The sequence below is a fragment of the Stegodyphus dumicola genome, chromosome 9 (assembly GCF_044657685.1).
Source record: "Stegodyphus dumicola isolate Sdum_Otavi_A_Nest chromosome 9, ASM4465768v1".
NCBI lineage: Eukaryota > Metazoa > Arthropoda > Arachnida > Araneae > Eresidae > Stegodyphus > Stegodyphus dumicola.
This window is the reverse complement of record NC_140776.1, coordinates 81971361-81989743: the sequence shown is the minus strand read 5'-3', so window position 1 is coordinate 81989743 and position 18383 is coordinate 81971361. Positions and strand designations below refer to the sequence as shown.

Here is an 18383-nt window from a genome sequence, read left to right as displayed (position 1 = left end):
TTTATTATTTATTTCGTTTTTGTTAAACTTTAATTAATGTTTGATTGACAAACTCAACGATTTGGAAGCGAGCAGTGGCAACACTGTATGGAGCAAAACACTTTTATCTCCAGCGCTCGAGACTCGTGGCGGTTCCTAGCCCATTGGCTACCCGCGTACTTTCCTAAGATTGCCGCCCCCAAATAAAATAATAATAATAAAAAAAATAATAAAGCTCAATGATTACTAAAATTTTTATTTCATGCTCACTAAGTACTTACATATGACAGTATGAATAAAAAGTACTTACACATGACAAATACTTACAATGAATTTAAAATATTTAAGCGTGGTATCGCGAGAGTCCGGTCGTCCCTGATTTTGGCCGCCCGGCTACTTTTACGAACTGCACACCTTCTAGGAACGGCCCTGTCGAGACTGTATATCGGAAATTCTAAATATAGGCCGTTTTTATATGTTTTGTAATTTTGCTGTTGAATGGAATTTAATGTGGCGTAAGTGTAAAAAATGTGATATTTAATAAATAAAGTTAAGTCATAAAAAGCGGATAATAAATAGACAAAATTAAACGTCTTACTAAGAGAACAATATTAATAGGATGAACTGAACGTAAGTGCGAAGAAAATGATGCTCAATAATAAACTAAAAAGGGGAAAACAAGTGGTTTAGCAGAAGTGAGTGCAAGAGCAGAGTACGAGCTCAGCGAGAGCGTAACAAACGTTTTTGGGCGACCGTTAAAATCTGAAACCTTTCAGATTCCCTCTCCTCCCGGTAATTTAAAATTTTACTTTTGCATGTTTCAATTCAGCTTGTTTTGTGCCTGTTTAAATTCGTTTTTGAATTGATGTTATAAGGTATTTCTCCCACTTTCCTAGCGTGCCTTCGTGGTATTCCTGAGGTCCTTGGTTCGATTCCCGGCGAAGGCGGTTGCATATTTTTCATCTTTTCTGCTTCCAATTAACCTAATGACTCTACAATGTAATAGAAATTTCTTTACATATTATTTAAATTTTCCGTAACAGTATATGAAATTATAAAAATTAAGGTCACTTAGTTTGTACAGAATAAACAGCGAAGGCAGCCGGAACCCGTATCCTCAAAATAAAAGCAGTTTACCTCCTCCCCCCGAGATTCAAGTTAATCCCTTCCAAAGAATCTATCCCTTCCTCTTTCTCCCCGTAGGGTACGAGTTTCAGCAGCTCCCCCTAAATACATGAGGATCTAGGGGGTGTTGGTTTCAGTCGATAAACGAGATCCGAATCTGTTTGCTCCATGCTGTTTACAGAGGGGAGTATGTGTTCGTAAATTATGTTCACGGCTAAAATCCGGGTAACATGTTTTTAACTCTGTGTCTATTCTAGGTGAAACGGCATGGGCACAGTCTGATTATTCTAAACACTTCTTTTTAGTTAGGGAATAGCTTTTTTGTGCCTTTTTTGTCCTTCTTGCGTTGATAAGAGTGGAACTCCTTTTTTGGGGGGGATAACAAGTAATTATTTTTATATCAAAGAGTTGTAGCTGTGTGCTTATAAGGACTTGTATTACTTCAAGTTGGTTATTTAATGTGATTTGTGATAAATGGATGGGAAAAGATGTAATTTCAGAAACATTCATATTGATGGAGTAAATAACAGTCCTTCTGTACGCACTTAATATGTAGATTTCATTGTATTTCCAGAAAGAACATTTTTGAATAACTATGAAGTGCTTTTTGATGAAGTAAAACTAAATTCTTTTTCATTGACAGGAAAACTAAATGCACTTCATTTGTAGTTCCATATACATCTGGAACAAAACGAAAAAGTCGGGGGGGGGCAGCAGAGGGTTGATGTGCAATATGTGATTGACAGTAATAAAAGATCAAGATGGAACTGATTCGTTGATAATGAATAAGGAAAAAGGCTGCAATTTTTTTAAGCTTTCATTTTTGCCTGGCCCTTAACTGACTGATACAGGAATTTACAAATGCACAGCTATACATTAGGAATTCAGTTATACAGTGAATTATGACAGAATACCCTATATTAGCCCAAACAGCTAAGTAATCCTTTTAGTTTATAATTTACATACTTTAAAGATCATTCGTGAGATCTGGATTTTATGTTTAATTCCTTTATTTAAAACTAATAATCCACGTTGTCATTGAAGCTCATGGAGATTAATACATTAGCATACAATGGGGGGGGGGATAGTTTTTTCCATTAAAGTTATTTATTTATTTTTTAAATCTTTTTCTTTTCATGCATTATCTCCTTAAAATGCTCCTAAGAGAAGATTTATCAGTATTGACAATAAGTACATTTTTAACATTGGGTTTTAATCGCACACTTTGTTTCTATGTATTTAATTTTTTTCAAGGTTACACTGAAGTTATTCCTACTGTGGATTCTGTCAAACTGCAAATGTCAGATAGCATTATCTAGCAACTTCGTGGCAGATAAAATAGTGTGGGATATCACACTGATGGTGCAAACAATTCTAGAGAAAGCTTAAAGCTTTGAGCCACATATTATTAAGTTCACAAGCATATGGTCTTTTAAGAAGTTTTTTAATGTTCGACTCTGCTGTTAATTAATATTTTCAGATTAATTTGCATTAGCTTAAAGTTGAAAATTAAGGAAAAAAAAGCATGAATTTTGAGAAAACACATTTTTTAAAAAAAAATCTGTAAAATAAATAAAATCTGTGGTAACCTAGCTTAAAATCTGTTATTAGGGGGAAAAAAAATCCCATGAATTTTATTAAATTGATGTTTTGTAAAATTTTCTCTTTGGAAGAGGATATAGACTAATAACCACTTAATTTAGTGATGTTAAAGACATCTTTTGCCATGTATCTCCAGTTTTTGAATGCGGCTTTTTTACGTTTGCGCTAATTTTTTTTTTTTTTTATCATCCATGCCATCTGATGAGTGTTACCATTGCATAAAACATTTTTCACGTGGTCTGGTAAATAGGCTGTTTACAAAGTGTTTTAGTGCCATAATATTTTATTGTTAATAATTCCTTTTATTGTCATAATACTGATAACAAGAAATATTTTTTGAATTTATTGACTTATACAGTTAGTTGCCTGCTATGCATTAAATTTTAATGTTTTATTGCCGTAGTTATTGAGTCATGCTGGGTTATATCCTTGTCTTTTGTTGTACGGTTTCACGTTGCTTTAAACATCCCTGCTTGGAACTGTAAAGACAAACAGACGACTTATCGCTTTGTTAAAGTACAGTAACCACAAACATATGTGAAGGTTTAAAATAAATGTTTTTATCAACACGTCAGCCTGACGATTACACAAACTGATAACAATAATAGGAAAATTAAATCCTGCAGCTTACAGAAACTTCGGGAAAAAACTTAAGTTAAATTAAAATAGTAAATATGAAGGAACAACTAAGTAAGCTTTATTTCAGGCCTCCAATATTTTCACTAGGCAGTTACGACTAGTAAAGCTGAAGCTGATTAAGCTATTTAAATCATTTGTAAGAAGCTATCACAGAATAACTAGCCGACGATAGCACCCAAAGCCTGTCTCTCGAGCTCGAAAACTCCGCCTTATTTTCATCCTGGTGAGCGTTAACGAAAGTAGAAGTGAAAATAAAGGCAAATAATAACTGGTTAATTAACATAAAAACCTGCATATTACTCACGTAAGATATTGAGAAAGAAGTCAGTCTTGATTTTTAAGGTGTTGATGTACAAATACTATTACTCAAAACATATCAAAATTATCAGATATTTAAAAAGTAATGCCATGAAATTTGACTCGTTTAGTTTTTTTTACTACAGGGAGAAAAATGATTCAGTTTTAAATCAAAGCACCCTTTCTTGAATTCTGAATTAACAAATAAATTAAGAAAGCTTTGACTGTGCTTTTTTTGCTTTGGCATTTTTTATCACATTTAATGGAATTAATTATTATTAGTATTTTTTAGAAATGATAATTGTAACCCGCGATATTAATTTGAGACAAGAATGTATAGTTTATAATTTTTATGTATAAGATAAAATGTGTAATTTTTAATCTAATTCATGTTTCAGAAATAAATAAATTAATGTCATTCTGGCTGCAAAATTTCTGGACAGAGAAAACATTAATTTTAAGAGGATAGTGAATGACTCTTTGCCCAGAACGATTTAACAAAAGCTTATAGCTTATTATTTGCTTGTCACTCGATTAATGTAAGCAGTAAACTATAAGGAATATTCTGAAAATTTACGGGAAAAAAGATTCTGGATTGGACTTGCTGCATACACAATAATGCATAGTAAGGCTATCTGCATAAGGAAAGGGATGTATGTCATTGTGAAAGAAGTTGTAATGAGAACTGATCCGTACCTCCGTTACTCTCGAGAAAAACCGTGAAAATCTCATGCCGCCAGTTTTATTCAACTGCCAGGGATAAAATCTAGGGTGAACTATTAGTAGTTTCCTTCTTTGGTTCCTCACTGATAGCCGTCCTCCTAACTGGATCCGCGAAAAGTCTAGTTTCTTTTGAAAGCGGTTGATCCTCTGACAGCGATCTCGAAAGATATTTTGTAATAATTTTATATTTCCTTTAAATTTTGTTGAATGAGTTAATTTTTTTTTTTTTTTTAATCCGGGAAACATGAAAATCAGCGATACCTTCTCCGAGTTTCGAATTTCGATCTTTACCCAGACGTGCTTCCAAATACTCCACGAAGGCACGTGGTGAGATATCCCTTATAACTTATTCATAGTTTTTTCGACTGTTGAATAGTAGAATAGTAAACTATATCATTTCTTCTTTATTTTATAATTTTTAATAATTTAAAATAATTTAAAATGAATTGATGTCAGAAATGTCCTTGTATATTAGCTTAGTTTTACCTTGAAGTTTAAAATTTAATTCATTTACTTCAGGGGTAATGTTTATTTTGTTCTTTCAACGTAAAAAGCCAGAAAGGAAGTTAATTCAAGAAGGCATATCGAATCCAAAAATCCGCTGCGTTTATTTCCCTGAGCCATACAACACGTAAATGCGGCTTTCATTTTCCAGTTCGATTTCTCAAACAAATTCTTGATACTGACAGTGATTTAGAGATTGTTTTTGAGAAATATTTAGTTCTGTCATCAGAAAATTTATTACTGTTGTCAGTTTTATACTTTAGACCTTCTAATTTATGACTAAGTTTTCCGATTATTAAAATTGTAAAAATCACTGCAGTTGGACTTTTAGTTTTCCCGAAAATCTTTGCTAGTTGTACATATGATTTATGGCTATTCACTTAAAACCACTTTTTAAAAATAATGCTTTTTGAGTTTTTCTGTATTAATCTCAACGACCTTGCAATTTCTTCTATAAATTCAAAAATACATTTTCTTTTGAAATTTCTGTTTAAACTATTAAAAACAAATAATTCGTCAAAAGTGATAGAATTTGCAAAGAATAATGAAACTTTGACATCACAGCTGTTAGGGAGCGCAAGAAGAAAATATCGGAAGGTAATGCTTACACGTACCTTAAAATATTTTTCAAGTCTTTTCATTGGCTTCTTTTCTTGTAACTTCGCGAAATAATAAATTAACTTTCATTAAAAAGTTTCAATGATTAGTGATAAATATTTGATACTCAGACAATAAAATAGTTTTCAGTCAGTTTTTAGATATTTTTCATTCAATTTGTATTTTCATCATTTTTATTTTGCTTAGTTTATTTAACCAATTAATGAAAAGTCTTTAATTTTTTATTGACTTGTTATTTGTATCGGTATAAAATTATAAAATTTACCTTTTTCATTAATTTTTGCTGGGGTGCGGTAATACATGATCACGTGCTGTTCGAGTTCGTTGCTTTTGTGTTCAGCATTAAACAAAATTTCGTATAACTTTTCTTAAATCAGGACTGGCAAGTGTAGGGCCTATGAAGTATTTTTTATACTATTAAAAATATGAAGATATCATCACAACAGCAGGTTTTTTTTTTTTTTTTTTTTTTCTTAGCTTAGCTGCTTTGCGAGAAACCTGTCGGATAACTTGCATGAAGCGACGCTATAGTCATTGATCAGTAAGATGACTCCTATGCCATGTTACTACTTCCCTTTCCGTTTCCTTGGTTCTGCCTAGTGAAGATGTTGGGTGCAACCTGACGCTGCAAACACTTTTTTTAGTAGGAAGTAAATAATTATCCTTGCTTCTGCGTTCCTCCAAATTCAAAGATTGCCACATGTGGTACGGTCTTCAGATGACTTTCTCAGTATGTATTTACCTGTAACACACTGAAGTTAAGAAATTATGGACCCATTTTTCGTATAAAAAATAAGGGAATAAAGTTCATATTTTCTTCACATACATTTGCAATGGTACCTCCCTTACTGCGTTCTAGTCCACGTCCCACTTTCTTATCTTTTTTGTATGCTTTCATGTGTGCATGTGTTGATAAAAGGAACATATTTTGTTCGAAATATTTGTATACTGTGGAATTTGCATTTTTTAAAAAAAATTCCATAAATAAAGTCTATTAACTGTAAATTTCATGCATGCTTAAGTCAAAAATGAAAGTTTGAAAAATCAATTAAGACAGATATAAAACTATTTTTATTGAGTAAAATATAAAAAAAATTAATGATCGCAAAGGAATACAAATGTTTTCGTTTAAATTTAAAACATACAAGTGCCTCAAACAGGCGCTTCTTCCAGCATCTTCTATTTGCAACGACTCCTTTCCAGTTTTTAATTTTCAAAGTTCAGGCATAGTAGTTGTAGCACTACTACACTTTGGTAAAATATAGTTTCCGTATTAGTGTTTAATGAAGGAAGCTGAGTGCGTTTCATAAAACGATGGCATGATTCTTTCTTTATGCTAAAGGGGCAATTTGTTTGTTTTTTTTAATTCGCTGTGTGATTTTCCATTCGCTATGTAATATTCCATTCGCGGAAGTAAACTCGTAATTCTAAAAACTAGGAAAACAAAAATAATAAATTTATTTATTGGTATGTGTATAAAATACATTTGTATCATGTACATGTTGTTAAATTCGCAATTAAACTATGTGTAAAGATTTTTTGTTTTGTTTCTTGTTTTTCTTTTTGAAAGAAATGTTTGTTGGTTCTCGGGAATTCAGTGGTTTTAATGGCGATTTGCGATTAAATACCTACCTCTCGTTTTACATTTACATTATTCTTTTGAAACTTGGTGGATCATAATGCAATGGAACTTCGATTACTCAAATCATAGGATTGTAGTTGAGTGAAACTTGATTAAGTCGAACTGAAAGTCAAAACGTAGAATAGAATTTTAAGTTAGTATTAATTTTTCTCGATAAGTTAAATTTTCGTTTAATCAGTTTTCCTTTTTTGAAATTCTGTCAGTTTCAGCATGTCAGAGTACGAATGTATTTATTTTTATGAAAATTCTGCATTGATTTCAGCATAACAATTTTGAATCGTATATTTTAATCTGTTTGTAAAGTATTCCAAAAATATAGTAATAAAGCGTTATTTATACTTTATTTACGAATACATTTCACAGACACTTGGATATATCTCAAAACATTATAATATTCTATCTCAAAGCATTATAAAAAAGTAATTTAATTATAAGTTGAATATTTATTTATTCTAAAACTTACATGCTTCAAAATATTCTTTTGATAATACGTTTTTAAAGATCTTTTATAGCGTGAAGAGTAAAATTAATTCTTCTTAATTGCTATAGAAAAGTTGTTATCCATGTGGATGAATTTGTATCACAATTGAGCATAGGTAATAACTGGAAAAGCCCGATTTGTGATTCAATTCAAGCTCTATCGTTTTATATTGCACGTGTATTTCCGTATGAATGTAACGTTTGATCCTTAAGTCATTCTTACCAAGCATTTTTGAATGTAAATGGTATTCTGATTTTGGTTTTGAAGCCAGACACACCCTTTAAATAATCGTTCACCAACAAGTCCATAAAAAGAATAATAACAATAAAAAATAATAATAAAAAAAATAAATAAATAAAAAAATCATAGTGTCTCCCATGGCGTTCGAAACCAGCTGCTATTACAGTGAATAACGTAAATTTCTGCATGAACAAAGACCTCATCGCTTTTATGTTATTTTGTTCGTGTGGTAGGGGAGGTGGCTAAGAAGTCGAAGCCGCTGAACCTGCCTTTCCCGTCTATTTTGGTTTCTCTTCTACTACTTAACACTGTGTCGTAATCAAAACTTCGTGCTGTTTATCTGGCTCCGTAGCATTGAAGTTCAGAATGAGAGCAGTGTAGAGAAAAGTAAAAAATAAAGAATTATTTGTTTTCTCTTATCCGAACTTAGTGACGTATTCAATAATACATGTACTTAAGGAAAAAAGTGTCATGTTAATAAATATCTTGTTATCAAAATATGCAAGCTACTTGTTGCACTTTAAAAAAGTAAAGGAGAGGGGGAGAAGAAAAAGAAATAAATAGCAAAAAAATGAAAGGAAATATTTATATTTTTGTTCACAGCAAATAAATATTCCTCAGTGATTGATTATATTTTTTTGATATTATCAAAAAACGGTAATCAAATCTTTCTGTCATTTGCGTCTGGAAATTGCATAATCATTTCAAAGTATTTTAGTGAACGTTTATTTTTTTATATGATGTATTCTGTCAGTGAAGGTGTTCATTCGAGGAAATTCGAGAAATGGAAAATGTTGTAATGACTAATTGACAAACATAGGCAGTGTATGCTGTATTGTATTTAACATTAATATTTTTTTACCCTCGAAAATATATCTAAAGCATCATATGTTGCCATTGTTTTTCCCAAAAGTCGGTTTATTCCTTTAAGTGTAATAATTACACTATGTCATAGTTAATTGATTAGCTCTTATTTGTGAAGAGAACATGCAGGCTGTTAGAAAACTAATGGAAATTAACTGCACTGCTGTGCATTAACAAGCATAATTAATTACCTATAGGCGAAAGGAAACACTAATGTTTGTTTTTTTAGCCCCCTAGGTCATGCTTACTAAATACTTTTTTGTTGCTCACATTCCCATGCTGTACACTTCATTGTTAAAAAAATTATCTAATTTAATCTTTAATTTCGGCAAAAAAAAATAAAAAGTTCGTGATGACTAATAAGTACCTGAAAAAAAAAAAAAAAAAAAAAAAAGGTTCCAGATACTTTAATAAAATAAATATTATCTTCATTCCTTTTATTATTATGTAATATTTGTTAGGATGGTAAAATAATAATATTTGTATGCTAGATTTCAGAGATAGAAGTTTAATAGTTTAATCCTATTTATTTTGAATTAATAAAATTCAGTGATAATCTTTTTTAAAACCTTTTTCAATATCTTGTTTCATTTGCTTATATTTGTGCAAAGATGGATACATTCTTTTCTTACAGGGTACTTGCATCCGAATATCGAAGTTGTCCACATGCTCGTTTTAGCGTGTAAGCTTTCTTTTCATGAAGTGAAAATTAAATTTACCTTAAGCTTAAAAAAAGGAAATGCATTTGGTCTGTGTTAGTCTAAGGGAGGTTAATTATCAAACTGAAATCTACTTTTATGTAAAGACTTCAGCATTTCAACTTTTAAATTTTATCGTTATTTTGATTAAATGGGGACATAGGCAATTATCCCCCTTTTCCATATATAATAAAAAGTGAATATGAAAGATTAGGTTTTGTATTCGTAATTGTTGATTTAGTTAAGTAGCTTTAAATAAGAAATTTTTCTATCTGTTTCATTTAAAAAAGCTGAAAATAAGATGTGCTACCAGAGCTTTCATTTTAATTAATGTTTTAAACGACTCTGTGTATTATTTTTAACCACATGAGCGTATAACTTTTTATTTGGTATTAGACGTATTTGGAAAGTAGGCTTTGATGTTATTCATGTTAATCATCCCCAAACATTAATAATTTCAGTGGTAAATTTGTGCTTCCACGGCTAATGGGTAATATGTGCCAAGGTCTAGAACAACACTGAATCACAGATATCTCTTAATCAGTATTTTATTTCCTTTCAGCATGGTGGAAACAAAGCATTTATCTGTTAGACAAAAGCCATATGATTGGGGCAAGATGCACATTTTGAGCCATGTCCTTAACAGATACAGTTTTAGGCTGTTTAAACTGCGTAATAATACATGTTAAAGATACCCAACACAGGTAGCACGATATTATATACAATTGGTGCGACTGACGTAATAAATGATGTTTGTGACAATGAGCTACATATACTAAACTTGCCTAGGAAATATCGCGTTGTAGACGTCATTAATTCTCTGATGTCTTTCTTTATTCTGAACTGTACTTCTTAACTTCGCTATAACATAGTTTCCAAACAGAATCCACTTTCTGCGGAAATGGGCGATGCATTGGTTGCTTAAGTTTACTTCAGCAGCTATCTTGCTTAGGAGTTCATAGAATGGCATCGGGAGATTAAAAAAAAGTCATGTTATTTGTTTTTCTCCATTTTTCGAATTAATCTTGTCTTGCTCCAATTTTCTTTATAAATTTCATCGTTGAACAAAACGTATAATGTGTTTCTCTTCTGTTATATCTTTACTTAATTTCCCTCATAACTATGCAGTTGGTTTTATTTTTGATTATTTCTCTGCAGTGGCTAAAATTGCTTTCAGGCGGGTTAACCAAATCAGCATCTTTCATTTTCTTTTGAAACTGTAACATAAAGAGATAAGGTGAGACATTACTTCTCGTTTTCTGAACTGATGAAATTATAAAAAGTCACTAAAAAGCAAAGAAATAAGAAAGGACTAAAATGATTTTGAACATTGCTTTAGAAGAATTAGAACAAACCGCTCCGGCTAATTCCAAGGTAACTGTTATTAAGATTTCAAAAAACACCACTATTCGCAAATAAAATAATACCGGAAAAAACATTCAAAATGCTGGTAATAATGGTAGTATATAAATGTTATTTTAATAAAATAATTATAAAAAACATAAAATTTTCCTTTATTAACATTTTTGTTAAAACAGGAAATAGTTCAAAAGTGGGTAATATTCGGTATATATTAAGGTATTATATAGGTAATACTCGGTATTATATGAGTTCTTATGAAATAATTGTAATCGAATTTATTTATGGCTCACCAGCGGTTATATGCCCACCGAATACTAGTAACTCGATACAGGCTTACTGGTTCGATGTTGGTGAATGGGTGGGCTACGTGAGTACTTTAGTGTTTTTCTCATGTTTAACATAAGCTAGTTCCCTTAGGCATCCACCATCATTCTTATCTGCTTTACCTTATTATCCAACGAATTATTTATTAATCCAACAAAGTCAAAAACGTATTAAATTGTCATCTAATTTAGAAATACAGGTATACTCATTGCCACAAACATAATTTATTACTAGAAATACAGGCTTTATGTGTTAAATGAAAGCGAATTCTCGCTCGTAAACTGAGATCTCATAAAGTTTTTTTTTTTTTTTTTTTTTTTTTTTTTCAGGATTGATATAATACGGAGGACATTGGTCCCGAACAAAAAGACTATTTTCAATTTCGGTTAAAAAGACAAAGAAATAGACAGAAACAATTCAGTTTTTTATAAATAAAAAATAGTTTGATAAAAAATAAACAAAAATAATATAAATGACAATGAAAATTATTATTGTTGCATGCGTACGGGTTCGCAATAGATTGAATGCATACAGCTTCGATGATAGGTTGATAAATTTTATTTTATTAAAATAAACACTTCAGAGATCTGGAACTTGCCACAAAACGATAGTCGTACAGCTCTTCACAATATCGCAGAGTACAGTTAGTCGTTACACTACTATGAACATTAAAGACAACGGAATGCAAAGCGCAGCTAAAGAGCGCAGCTATACTCGGAACAACTCAGCTAACAATAACAGCATCAACAACTGAAAGCACTGATACTGTGATACTGTTACTTAGGCTGGTCTCAACGCGAACTTCATCACTCTCTTACCAGCACCTCAGGTGCCCCTTAACGGGGATTTCAAGCGTACGAGACCTTATTTGGATTACCACTAATGGGTGAACTAGATGGAGAAAAAATATAGGCCCTTGCCTGTAATTATTGTGTTGCAAGAACACGGAGATGTGAGGGTGTCATAATATGTCCTATGTATGATGCTTGTGTATGAAATTACTACGTGAAACCAACATTGTCCCTTAGGGCCTTTGTGAATATGAAAAGATGAGAATTAAAAAGTGACTGTGCAAAGAACAGGAATCAGATATCAAATGTTAATAGATGGATGGCAAAATCGTGGAGGTTGAAATCATCTTCTAAGAGTTCATACATAAAGTTATCGGCAAAATGAACTGTTTCGTTGCTGATCGCTTTGTTGTAAAAGTTTTTGTTAATATGTGCTACGTGCGTTTTGATATCTCCGATTTTAAGATCTTTGTGTAAATCCTCGTTATGGATGAACCAAGGCGCTCCCGTGATTTTTTCGGAGGAATATATTTTGGAATGTTTGGAGTTTTTGGAAATCAGATCGGTACACCAGGCCGCTGAAGCATACGTGAGTACAGGGCGAAGAATTGATGTATAAATATGCCTTTCCATACGAAATCAAGTTTTGAGGAGGCATTGTTGATCGGGTTGAGTTTGCGAGCCATACCAGTTGCTTTGCCGACAACAGTTGATATATGGGGGCTCCAGGTGAGTGTTGTATTAAATCGCATGCCTAAATAGGTTGCTTTGCTCGGAATTTTATCATTAAATAGTGTGAGTTCAGTGTGTACGTTTTTCCTTCTATGTCGTCCGATAAGCAAAAGCTGTGATTTGGTGGCGTTGATACATGTTCTCCAGGTACAACACCATTTCTCAATTTCTCGCATATGCCCCTGTATGCGTTTAATTGCATTGCCGGGGTTTAAGGAGCAGGACAGAATGGCTGTATCATCAGCATAATATGCTGTGATGCAATTAATGTTATCGTCAAAAAGCGGGAAATACATTGCATAAATCAGGTGCAAGAGAGGATTTAAATTTGAGCCCTGGGCAACGCCGGCCTGAATTTGTCTGAGGGGGAAGTAGAAATTACCATATATGATGGCAAATGTGCGATTGGTGATAAAAGAATAAATTAATAGAATCATCTCCTTGGTGACATTGAGAGGAAGCATTTTATAAATAAGCTCATTATGCCAGACGCAGTCAAAAGAACAGAGCAGATGTTTTCACCGGCCTTATATAGTTTTCACCCGGTCGCTGAAAGATTTCTAGTACATTCTGCTTCTTGAACTTATTGGAAGGCAATATGAGGCTCGAACTACGGTTACAGTTAATACAGTGATCAATTATATTTATTACAATACCTATTACGGTGGTACAGGGAACGGACCGGACCAAAGTATTGCCAAATGGTCTCTAAGATTGGTGACTTTCGACGATTTTTCGCCAAATTACCGATATACACATAATACACTTGCCGCTGTATTCTTACTTTTCCGGCATAGCTTCTGTCTCTCGATTTTTCACGTTTCATTACACAGAAAAATACAGCAATTTCACATATAATTGCACTAAAGTTACCTATCTATATACAAAATTCGTAACATTATTATTAGAAATAGCATAAGTAAGACCCAAAACGAGATAAGTATAGAACACTAAAATAAGATAATCGCATAAGTAAGACCCAAAACTAAAATGATACTATTATTATTATAATTTTGATTTTCGTCAAATTAGGAAGTTTTTTTTTCCTTCAAAAAGGGCTTCGAGTGTCGTTTGCGTGCGAGATTGCTTTTTCTTGTTTTTCGTACATTTCATTATAGCAGGTAGTAATCTGCAGTAACCTTTCTGTTTAGTTCAAAATTTAGAACTTGAGAGAAAAAAAAATTCTGACCATTTTAGTCTGTTCAAAAGAATCTTTAAGTCGTTTAGTTGTTAATTTAAACGATGAGGATTTATGTTTCTTTTACCTTTTCTTGTTCTTCTCTTTTGTAAAAGATATTATTTCAAGCAGCTCTTCATTCGAAAGTTCACTGTTGGGTATTGTAAGAAGATAAGGTATGTCAGTAGTAGAAACTTCGACTGTAACGTTTCAGCAGTTTGCACAATCTTTTCAGTTTTATGCTGAATTATTTCTACTTATCCCTCGAATCCTTCAAAAAGAGCACTTAAATTATGAAAGCTTTCGCTACACAGCGTTCATAGCTTTTTGGTTTTTTTCAAATTCTGCTCCAAGCATGCTTCATTGTTTTAACTGCATCCAAAACGTTAAAATGTTTCCAAAATTGCTTCAAAGCCCGGTCACTTTCAGTATCTATGACTTTTAACAGATTCAAGTGTTTCACGGAATAATAGTCTTTGAACGTCGCAGTACCGCCTTGATCCATAAGGCTGAAGATGCGGGGTTGCTTTGAGAGTAAAAATAAAATTTTAACATTTGGATGACTATTTTGCAGAGGAGGAAGTTGCCGGCTGTAATTTTCAGAATTAAAAGGACGTGGAAAAGAATTTTTTGTTCTACTTCTGGTATAAAATAATGTAAAAAACAGTCTTTAGGAAATGTAGCAATGATCCAAGCCTTTTTATAGGATTTCCATATGTTTCCATACATTCCATTTACGTTTTTTCAAGGTTTTTTCAGCACTTTTGGGTTTTCTGACTTGTAAATAGCAATCACCACTTGCGTTGCCACCAAGTGTTAAAATTAATCAGTCTTCAGCAGCTTCAAAACCTAACATTGGCGATTCCTCTTTAGTAATGCTGTTCCTAGATGACATTTTTTCATCATCTGGTCTTGTCTACACACACACAGCCATGTAATTTTTTTTTCTTAAATTAATTCTCCTAATTTTTTTGGAAAAGATTTTGCTACTTCACTATCAGCACAGGCTGCTTCACTTTGCTACTTAACATTATGCCATCCTGCTATCCTCTAGTAGCGGGCAAACCAGCTACTGCTTGTGTTAAAAGTTTTTTTTTTTCAGTCATGTTTTTTTTGCTCCTAAGCATTTAAAAAATGGACAGTACTTTTACATATATTATGGTATATGCGGTAGGTATATTTAATCTTTGTGCTTGATTGCTAATCCACGTAATTAAAACTTCCGTTATTTAAGGAAATATGCTAACGTTTTACGTTGGTAACCATGTAGATTGCACATTCTTCCATTTCTGTGTAGTCTTTAAAACTGTGAAGACGGTAGAAGAACCCAATAAATATCTATAACAGACGTTTTTAATGATGTTTTCGGCTTTGTGTCGTTTTATAATTTTCTATTTTTGCTGTAATGATATTGCTTTTATTCGTTTCTTGGATGCTAATAGGTTCGAATCTTGCTGCGTTTTTTCCGCATAATTTTTTTTTTTTTTTTATAAAAATAAAGAGTCAAAAGGTAAAAAATTCAAAGAAATGCGACACCTTGCAACGAGACGTTAGCTGTAAGAGTCTGAGAGTAACTCTGAACCCGGGAGCCGTTAGGCAGCCTTCATTCTCACAAAGTTGAGAGGTCGGTGATAAAGAGTTGCTGGAAGTCGCGGACGTTAATTTGCCGTTTGATTTTCTTTAAGGATCAAATTTATATATTCTGACGTTTCACTGATGTTGCATTTCGTTGCGTGCAAATTAAAAAAAATTTTTTTCTCAGAAAATTTCTTGTAAAAATAGAATCTCGTAGATAGAGATCTTGTAACGTGAGAACTATCTGACTTCATTACCCGGCCTCATGTCGCTCATCACACTGTCAATTCCATTCAATAGTCTGAATGGAATTGACAGCCTTTTCTCTGGTCGGTAGCTTCACCCGATCTCTATCCCATTGAGCCTGTTTGCGCTGTCAGACGTGTTGTGCATAGGGCATCGCAGGCGCATGCCGTAGAGGAGCTGAGATCTGTAGTGGACTCAGCTTGGCAAGGAATAGCTCAGGGGGCCACCAGTAACCTTATAAACAGTAATGCCTTGGCGCTTAGAGGCCTGTATAGCTAGCTGCCCGTGGTGGCCAGATTAGATACTGAATAAATAGTTTAATTTTTCATATCTTTCTTTGTTTCTTTAATCATCTGCATATGTGTCTTACCTCTACAGATCCTGGTATTTTCACATCGCTATGCGCATTCCTTCATTGTTTTGTAATTTCACTTTTGACAAGTAAATAAATATATATTTATGGAATAAAGCTAGAGAATTCTTTATGTGAAATTCGAAGGAAAATGCTAATTCATGCTTAAGCAGGAAAATTAATTAAAATGTTAACATTTTTTATAAACCTTTTTAGCATCCTCATGAAACAATAACAATGCATACATTTTATTTATATTTTTGTATTTTTATTTGTTCAAGAGGATGTTAAAATGTTTTTATAAAAATTTATATATATATATATAAAACACTTGAAAATTATTGCAACATTTTTACATTACTATTTATACTTTTTCAGTATTCTATGTTATTTATCAAAAATATATTTATTTTTACGCTTATCATCAAAAAACTATACATAAATTGCTTAATTGTTTGCATCATTTTTCTGAATATATAAAGCTGTCGCCAAAAGTGTTATACCAGTTAGGACATTATGATTTAAAATAGTTTCCTTTGATGAGTGTAAAAGGGTATAGATTTAGTTAACTTGACTGCAGATACGGGAGTTTATGTATCTGTTTGCTTCATATAAAAGATATATTTATCTGTTTGCTTCATATAAAAAAAATCTGGGTAAGGTTGTAGCTACTTTACTTTATTCCATCGACAGAGCAGTTGGTCCACTTGATAATGCTGCTTATCAGCCTGTTTTTAAGCCCTGCAGTGATTCAAATTTTGTTCACAAGTCATGTTTACTGGAAGCTATTTTTATAAGGGAAATAAAAATGCAGTGTAACGAAGAAAGTCAGCTGTGCGGCTAAAAAGCATTCTGTTTTGATTGTTCAACTGTTACGCTGCATGGAGCAGTGCAAGTGCTGATCTTTTGGTTTAAAAACAAAGCTGTCTTTTTAGGATCATTACCGTGATTTTAATCATGCTTGTTCAATTGATCCGAATGTTCCCTTCCTCATACTCTTGTGTAATGGCCTCCACAGCGACATTCGTATGTTTATGCTGACAATGATTTATTGCTGTAAACATTTGTAGTGAATACATTATTACTGATAATGGATCTTAGATTTGCTGAGGCTCTCCTAGCTAGATGAATCCTTTTTTATATTATAGGTAAGCGTGCACGGGCCAATAAACGATTCCTTTTCACCGAAATGTATAGTAGAATAGGGTTGGACAGGAGTAGATGGTATATACGAGGGCTGTAAATAAAGTAATGGCAACATAGGTATAAATCAATTTTTAATGAACTTACAAGTACAATTGCATTACATTCCTTCAATGTAATCACCAGCAAAGCTTATAACCTTTTGGCAAATGTCGGAAGCCATTGTAGACCAGTGGCAAGGTGTTGATTTTTGATGTGAGCGACTGAGCGCCCTACTGCATGGAGTACAGATAAAACGTCGTGAAATCGGTGACCTCGGAGGGGTTCTTTCAACTTCGGAAACAGATCGAAGTCACAAGGACTCATGTCGGGTGAGTAGGGAGGGTGTTCCAGGATTTTCCTTTGTACCGTCGCAAAAGGAGAGTGACATTGTTTGCGACATGGCAACGAGCGTTGTCATGCAATACGATAGGGAGATTGTTATGCAATAAACGTGGACGTTTGCGACGCATAGCCGGGCGCAGATGGTGCTGTAGAAATCTGCAATAGTAATCTGCGTTGACAGTTTGTCCTTCCGGTACAGCATGTGTAAGAATCACACCGTCCCAGTCGTATGCCATAATCAGCATAACCTTCACCCGACTGGGTTCCTGTCGAAATTTCTGTGGACGTGGCGAACCTTGGTGACGCCATTCATTTGATTGACGCTTTAATTCAGGCTCATAGGCTCGTGCCCATGTCTCATCAATGGCGACAATATGCTGCAGAAATGCGTCTCCTTCATTGCGGTATCTCTCCAAGTGGGTGCCAGCCAGTGCATACCGGTGCCATTTCTGTACTTCGGTTAGTCGATGTGGAACCCAGCGGGAAGCAATTTTCCTCATGTTAAGAGATTTCTTCATTATGCGCCACACCGTTTGATGACTCAGACCAACCTCTAAGGTTAATTATCGGACAGTCCATCGACGGTCTATGGTAAGGAGACCGCTCAGGATGTCAATCTGGTCTTGAAGAACGGACGGCCGACCTGTGCGTTGCAAATCCGCAATTTCATTCCCACCCGAACGAAATACTTGAACCCATTGTGCTACTTCCTATACGGCAAAGCATTTGTGCCACAGGCTTCCACTAATCCTCGATAGCATTCAGTTGCATTTTTGCCACGGGCAACCTCGATTTTAAGCCACGACCGCTGATCACCTTTTGAAAACATGCTTTAGAGCGATGGAAACGAAACTGCTCACTTACCCTTCTAAGCAGATCGACTGT

At 33.5% G+C, this 18383-nt stretch overlaps 1 protein-coding gene and 1 long non-coding RNA gene across 3 annotated transcripts in view; one reads left to right on the top strand and one right to left on the bottom strand.

The window, feature by feature from the left end:
• The window catches only part of LOC118203724 (RNA-binding protein 24-like), a 278308-nt gene that overhangs the window by 10845 nt on the left and 249080 nt on the right, over positions 1-18383 (top strand). The window lies entirely within an intron of this gene.
• Positions 9947-18383, bottom strand: part of LOC146995394 (uncharacterized) — a 174147-nt gene continuing 165710 nt past the window's right edge. The window contains exon 4 of the long non-coding RNA XR_015043015.1: positions 9947-10629. This is a non-coding gene — a long non-coding RNA (uncharacterized LOC146995394). The remainder of the gene's footprint in view (positions 10630-18383) is intronic.